At 36.6% G+C, this 7,896-nt stretch overlaps 1 pseudogene; it reads right to left on the bottom strand.

Moving 5' to 3' along the window:
• Positions 1-763: 763 nt before the first annotated feature.
• LOC143680236 (high mobility group protein B1 pseudogene) lies at positions 764-6,570 on the bottom strand (annotated as a pseudogene).
• Between the last annotated feature and the right edge of the window lie 1,326 nt (positions 6,571-7,896).

The raw sequence follows: 7,896 nt of genomic DNA, 5'->3' as shown, positions 1-7,896 counted from the left end.
GTCCTTCAAAAACAGATTAACGGAATGTTTGGCACTAATAACCCCATCCTGTGAAGGGAATGGTTATCTTTTATTTTGTAAATGTGGTAGCTGAGCTATGCAAAGTTTAATATCAACTAATCTAGATTTTTGAGTTTCACTTATGAATGAAAACTGTTGCAACCCAATTTTATTAACCCTGGCACAATTCTTCAGATAAAGCTTTTTATCAGTGAACTATATGAAAAGATGAACAGTCATACTGTCATGTGACTCAAAATGGGCAAAAGCAAAAAACGAGCTTCCCTTCAAGAAGAAAAATTTCAGGCCTATGAAAAGGATTTAAAAAACTGTATTTACTTAAAACCATTCAGAATGTCAACAAAACAGCTACAATTTTTTTTTCAATAACAGAGTGGTATTCAATTAACAGAAAGACAATTATTTTAGATAAGCTGCATCAGAGACAATTGAAGACGAAAAACTACGATCCCTACATATAATTAATTTGTGCTTGCACCAACAAGAACCTGCTTTAAGTTTCCATGCCAGTTTACAACACCCATACTGTACCAGGCAAAGTTAGTGACTATTAAAAACACCACCAAGACAGGGCTATCTAAAGACACATTCAGTAATGTAACTGTACAAAAACAGACAATGTACAGTTCAAAAATAAATTGTATGTAGACTTACATTTCTATTTTTTTTTCTTAAGAGTTAGTTGTGTACAGGGAGTTTAATGCCTTCTAGACAAGAAAAAAAAGACTGCACTGGAACCAGCTTATCCATCATCATCTCCTTTTTCATCTTCATCATCTTTATCTTCCTCCTCTTCTTTGTCTTCCTCCTCTGTCTTAGTTTGCTAATGCTGCCAGAATGCAATATACCAGAAATGGATTGGATTTTTATAAAGGGGATTCCTTAAGTTATAAGTTTACAGTTCTAAGCCCATAAAAATGTCCAAACTAAGGCATCCAGAAAAAGATACCTTGATTCAAGAAAAATTAATGGCCTCAGGAATAGCTCTGTCAGCTGGGAAGGCACATCTGTTGATCCTTTGGCTTCTGGTTTCAAATAGCTTCCCCAGGTGCATTTTCTTTCTGCATCTCCAAATGTCTTTGTCTGTGTTGGCTCTGAGCTTTTTCCAAAAATGGTTCCCTCTTAAAGGACTTCAGTAAGTGGACTGAGACCCAACTTGAATGGATGGAGACACAGCTTCATGGAAATCTCTAATCAAAAGGTCCTACCCTAAACAATAGATCTGGCCCCACAAGATCGGATGAGAAAAAAGAACATGACTTTTCTGGGGTACACAACAGCCTCAAACCAATACATTCCTCCTCCTTCTTTTTCTTGCTTTTTCATACTTGATAACTCCCTTTTTTGCCTTATCAGGCTTTTCTTTAGCCCAACATGCAGCAATATCCTTTTTGTATTTCTTCTTCAGCATAGCAGCCTTCTTTTCATAAGGTTGCTTGTCATTTGCAGCAGTGTTAGTCCATATCTCTCCAAGTTTCTTTGCAGTACTGCCAATGGATAGGTCAGGATATTCACCTTTGATTTTTGGGCAATATTCAGAAGAATACAAGAAAGAGGCCTAAGGAGGCCTCTTGGGTACATTGGAATCCTTGAACTTTCTTTTTGTGTCCCCTTGGGACAGTCATAGGTTTTCATTTCTTTCTCATAATGGGCTTTGTCTACCTTGGCCATGTCTTCAAATTTTCCTTTCTCTCTGAGCACTGCTTAGGAAACTCTGAAAAGTTGACTGAAGCATCCAGGTGCTTATTCTTTTGCTCCTCTCAGTAAGTTTGCATGAAGGATGCATATGATGACATTTTGCCACTCAGCCTCGAGGGTCTCCTTTCCCCATGTCTAATTATTTTTTATCCACAAGGAATAGAGTCACCCAGTGCCTGTTCAGCTCTCATTTGCCCCTGCATTGTCTTTACGGAGCTCAATGTACTGCAATGGCTGTACATAATCAAGTTCTCTTTTGACCAGCCTTTCCAAAGAGAGGTGGTTACCATAGTGGAGTTAAAGAAGTCAGAGAGAAAAGACACTATATCTAGAGGAACAAGGATAATAATTACATCAGACTTCTATCAGAATCCATGCAAACAAGAAGAAAGTAGAATAAAATATTTAAGGTATTGAAAGAAAAAGCCTACCCATCTATAATTCTACCTCCAACAAAAATATCATTCAAAAATGAAGTAGACACATATCAGACAAAGGTTTGACTTCCTGTATATACAAAGAAATTATATGACTCAACAACAAAAGAACAGACAACCCAGTTGTAAAATGGGCTAAAGATATGAATAAACATTTTTCTGAAGAGCAAATACAGAAGGTTCAAAGGCATGTGAAGAGATGCTCATTTTCACTTGCTATAAGGGAAATGCAGATCAAAACTACAATGAGATACCACCTCACATCTATAAGAATGGCTGCTATTAAACAAACAGGAAACTATAAATGTTGGAGAGGACGTGGAGAAACCGGAACACTCATGCACTGCTGGTGGAAATGTACAATGGTGCAGCCATTATGGAAGACTGTTTGGCGGTTCCTTAGGAGACTAAATATCGAGCTCCCCTATGACCCAGCAATAGCACTACTTGGTATATACCCAGAAGAGCTGAAAACAATGACACAAACAGACATTTGCACACCAATGTTCATAGCAGCATTATTCACTATTGCCAAAATATGGAAACAAACCAAATGCCCATCAACATACGAGTGGATCAACAAAATGTGGTATGTACATATGATGGAATATTATGCAGCAGTAAGACAAAATGATGTCCTGAAGCACATGACAAGATGGATGAGCCTTGAGGACATTATGCTAAGCAAAATTAGCCAGACAGAAAAGTACAGGTACCATATGATTCCACTTTTATGAACAGCATAAAGGTATAATCAAGGACTTATTATACAGAATACAGGGGAATTAGAGATACGTAGAAGCTAGAGATGGGTTAACCATTAGCTAATGAGGTTGAACTCCAATGTAAGGGACTAGATAGGAGTGAAGGTGATTCTTTAGTGGGTCTAGAAGTAATATTACCATATTGAAGAGAAACAAGATTCAAAGGGGTTGTACAGACCTACATGTCCCACTAACTCACACTAGAAATATGAATTAGCTCTCACAAGAATTACTCAAAGATATGATTCTTATATAAAGAGTGTCTAAGTCCAGGGTACAGGTGGAAAACTGCTATTGCATGCTATGAGCTATGTTCAAAAGGAAACCATCAGCACTACCACAGCAACAGCAGAGGTAAATAATGGGGTGAGGGACAAGAGCTAAGAGGAGGTTTGGTAAATAATGGGGTGAGGGACAAGAGCGAGGAGGAGGTTTAAATTTCCTATTTGGTGAGGGTGTCTATTGGTTTTATGTCTCTTGGGAATAATGAAATTATCTAAAACTGAGAATGTTGATGGACTGTGGACTTTGGGCCCTCTACATGATGCCCGATCAATGCAGGTGGTTGAAGGATGCACTGATGGAGAAGTAGATTGGCGAACAATGGTGCATACTTATGAACGAAGGCTGTGTTGCTACAAAAAAGGAACAATGTCGTGAGCCATGCAACGATGTGAATGAACATGTGTAACATTTAGTGAGACAAAATAAACCAGAAACAAAAAAACAACAATGATACGGTTACCTTTAGAAAATGCATTTAAGAAAATAGGGGCCTAGACTGTAAGCTTTTAGAGCAAACACAGTAAGTCCAGAGGGGGGATTATTATTTCTGGATTTTGAGAGGCTGTTTTATATATATAACCTGATATTTAGAGATAAGAATAAAGCTGAACAGTTTGGGATTACAGTAATTCAGAACACAGGGGTAAGGAAGACAGTGTCTATATTTTAAAACCACACATACTCTTTGAGACCAATAGAAGAAAGGTTTATTTTATCTGGAACTGAAATTTCTGCAGTGTATAATCTAATTCAAGCTATCTGTATAGCTCATTTGAACAACTGAAACACAGAGAGTATAGACTGAGAAAGAGGTCCTTTAATCCTGTATAGATTATTGTAATGCCTGGAAACATCCTAGAGTATATTAAGCAGATAATCAAGAAGTATTGGCAAAGTCCCCTGAGGGAGTGCAGAAAGATTATGGAACTATTAAACCTTAACATCAAGGAATCCCCTGATACTGTGGCAAACTTTAGAGACACCCAAATCAATAGGCCATGCCCTCGATCATGAGGCGTACACTTGTGAAGTTTACATAGGTAGCACAGAAGCTTAGACTACCTATAGGCATGCCTAAGATTTACTTCTGGAGGACCTCTGTTGTTGCTCAGATGTGGCCTCAGTCTCTCTAAGCCCAACTCTGCAAATGAAATCATTGCCTTCCCCCCTACATGGGACATGACATCCAGGGTGAAAGTCTCCCTGGCGACGTGGGCAAGAACTCCCAGGAATGAATCCAGACCTGGCACTGTGGGATCAACAATTCCATTCTGACCAAAGGGGTGAAAAGAAGTGTAATTAATAAAGTATCAGTGGCAAAAAAGAAGTTGGGGAAAGAAGTGTAATTAATAAAATATCTCAAATAGAGTCAAGAGCTACTTTGGAGGTTGCTCTTAAGCAAGCTTCAGGTAGACCTTGCTACCTATTATAACCTGCCAACCCCCAACCAGGACCATTCCAGCCAATCCTAAAGAACACCTAAGGCAATTTATACGATTCCACAAGGGTTCCAGGCACTAGAGTAACTTGCCAGAAACCTATAACCTCCAGATGGATTCCTGGTCCAGATAAGTCCTGAAACCTAGCCCAGCCTCTCCAGAACATGAAATAGTTCCATCTCCCTACCCCATATTAGTGACAGACCCTTCCAATATCAACAGTTTAGAATTGCCATAGCCCAAACAACCCCAATGAGAGTATGAAAAGATCAAAGGTGATGATCGAATTATACATAGAAGATAGGACTTAAAAAATGAATATGAATGCTGAATCATTAAATTGATATTTCTTTCAGTCCCCAGTATTTGAGAGCAGCTGGAAGTAAAAACCTAAAATTGTGAAATTGTAACCCATGTCAAACTCTGAGATATGTTCTACAACTAATTGTGGTGCTGTGCTTGGAAATTAATAACTTTTTTGTATATATGTTATTGTTCACCAAAAAAAGGAGGAAAAAAAATTGATAGTGATGATAAAGTATTTAAGCTCTCTAGCCTCCTATATTCTGGAGCAGCTAGAAGGAAAAATCTGAGAGGATCATATGGTAGCCCATAACAAACTCTGGGATCTATCCTGTAAGCACTTTTTGAAGAGTGCTTTGAAAACTATTGTTTTTTTGTTTCTTTGCTTTGTATACATGTTACGCATACAATAAAAAAAGTTAAAAAAAAAAAGTAAAGTAGAAAGATTTCTTAGAAATATAAAAACTAGGAATTTATGGCCAATAAACTATCCCTGTAAGAAACGTTAAAAGAACTTCTTCAGAGAGAAGGAAAATTATATAGATAAGAAACACAGATCCACATAAAGAAAGGAAGAGTGTATGAGAAGGAATAGTGAAGGTAAAATAAAATCTTTATTTTTCTTATTCTTAATTGCTCTAGTAGTCTAATAGGTAACTCTTTGTTCAAAGTAATAGTGGTAACATTGCTTTAGTTAAGTGAAATGAATGACAGCTGTGGGTCATTGGGAATTGGGAATACATGTTATAAGGTACCTTCATTACTCATGAGGCAGTAGCATTTATTTGAAAAACTGGACTTAGATTAGTTGTAGATGTATATTGCAAATTCTAGGGCAACCACTACAATACATTTTTAAGTGTAACTGATATGCTAAGACAAGAGAGAAAATGGAATGATATTAAATGCTCAATTCAAATGAGATAAGGTAGAAAAAGAAGGAAAGATTAAAAACAAGATAAACAACAAGTGCAATGAATAGGAATCATGGTAGATATAAAAGATACAAAAGATATAAACTTAATTTTAACAAAAATCACTTAATTTTAACCAATTAAAGCAGAATGTTAGCATGGATTCACAAAAAAGATCCTGCTATATGCTGTTTAAAATAAATCCATTGTAAAAGTAAAGAGATGGAGACTCGGCAAAATGTCAATGTAGACAGCTCCAAACTCCTGTTCCTCCACAAAGACGTAAAAAACAACCAGAAATAGTCAGAATTAACTTTGTGAGAACTCTGGAAGACAGTAAAATATTTACAGTAACAAGCAAATGATGAATCAAGAAAAAGGAAACTTTAAAAATCTTTGTGTGGGGTGCACAGGTGGTTCGGTGGTAGAATGCTCGCTTCCCATGTGGGAGACCCGGGTTTGAATCCTAGACCATGCGCGCACACACACACACACACACACACACACACACACACACACACCCCTAAATGGCTTTGTGCTTTTAGGGAAATTTTGTGGTATTTTTACTAGCAATTATCCCTCCAAGCAGAAGCAATCTTGAAGACAGGAGACTATATTCCCAGGGTGGGACCATGATCTGTAACTCCAGAGGGAGCTGAGCACTTTTTATTCACTAATTATGTTTGTCGTTTCTAACCTACCTGTCCATTCAGGGCAGAAAAACAGTGGGTATTGCTTGAAAACATTGTAAGATGATTGAAAAACACACAGCTACAGGGGAAAAAGAGTTCAGTTATTTAATTTAAAACGTCATTTATTTTTTAAATAAAGCAAGGGAAGAAAACCTGGAAAAGATTTCTTTCGGAAATTAGGGGATTCAAAAGTATCCATGTATATTGGGAAATTTAGAAAGTCATGTGCTTGGTCAGGACAGGACACATGGTCAGAAAAGACCTAAAAATACCCTAATCTTTCACCAGTATCTGATCTATAGGCTCAGGGCCAGCAGGAAGTGAAGGCTGAGGCATATTTGTGAATGGCCTGTTGAAGTGTATCAAAGGAGCATCCTAGCACAGAACCAATTGAAAGAGCTCCCAATGATCAAAGCTAGAAGTATTTGTGCAATGAAATAAAGTAATATTGGATTATAACCCAAAATATAAAATAAGTATCCATGAATCTATACTGATATAAAAACATAATTAAATGAATGAATAAATGGGGGAGAGGAGACAAATCTTCCAAGCATAAGAATTCCAAATACATTATGTAGACATTCCACCCTAAAGGGTGGACACTAACAGACATAAGTCACATTTATAGTACATAGCCTTGATACAAGGTGATGAAAATGGCACTTTACCTCTCAGATCTTCTTCCCAAAGAACCATAACCCCAAAACAATCATGAGTAAAATATCAAATTCTAATAAAGGGACTTCCTACAGCGCACCAGTTTTGGTACTCCTCAAAACTGCCAAGGGCATTAAAAATTAGGAAAACCTGAGAAACTGTTACAGTCAAAAGGGGAATAAGGGGACATGACAAATACATGTGTAATGTGGTATCCTGAATGGGATCCTGAAACAAAAAAAAAAGAAATTAGGGTAAAACTAAGGAACTATAAATAAACTATGGATTTTAGTTAATAATAATGAATCAATATTGATTGATTAACTGTAATAAGTGTATTTATTTATATCCAAATTAATAAGGAAAACAGTAAGCAAAGGAGTATATGGGAACACCATACTTATCACTATTTCTGTAATTCTAAACAAAGTCTATTAATTTTTTTAAAAATGCAATGAATGCCTCTTGTTTGTTTGGGTTTTTCTGGAGAAATAGTTCATATTAACCTGCTATACTTTAGACAGGAGAAATTTTAAACAAATAAAATAAATTTGTTAAAGGCAAAATTTGGATTGTTAGTTCAAGCAACAATTCAGTTTATGTCATGTTAGAACATTTTCTAATAAATCAATGGAATAAAAGTAAAACTTTGTTTCTGGCACACCCTTGCAATACAACTTTGG

This window comes from Tamandua tetradactyla, chromosome 4 (assembly GCF_023851605.1).
Source record: "Tamandua tetradactyla isolate mTamTet1 chromosome 4, mTamTet1.pri, whole genome shotgun sequence".
In the NCBI taxonomy this organism is placed as follows: domain Eukaryota; kingdom Metazoa; phylum Chordata; class Mammalia; order Pilosa; family Myrmecophagidae; genus Tamandua; species Tamandua tetradactyla.
The sequence above is the reverse complement of the archived record's forward strand: the minus strand, read 5'-3'. Positions and strand labels throughout refer to the sequence as shown.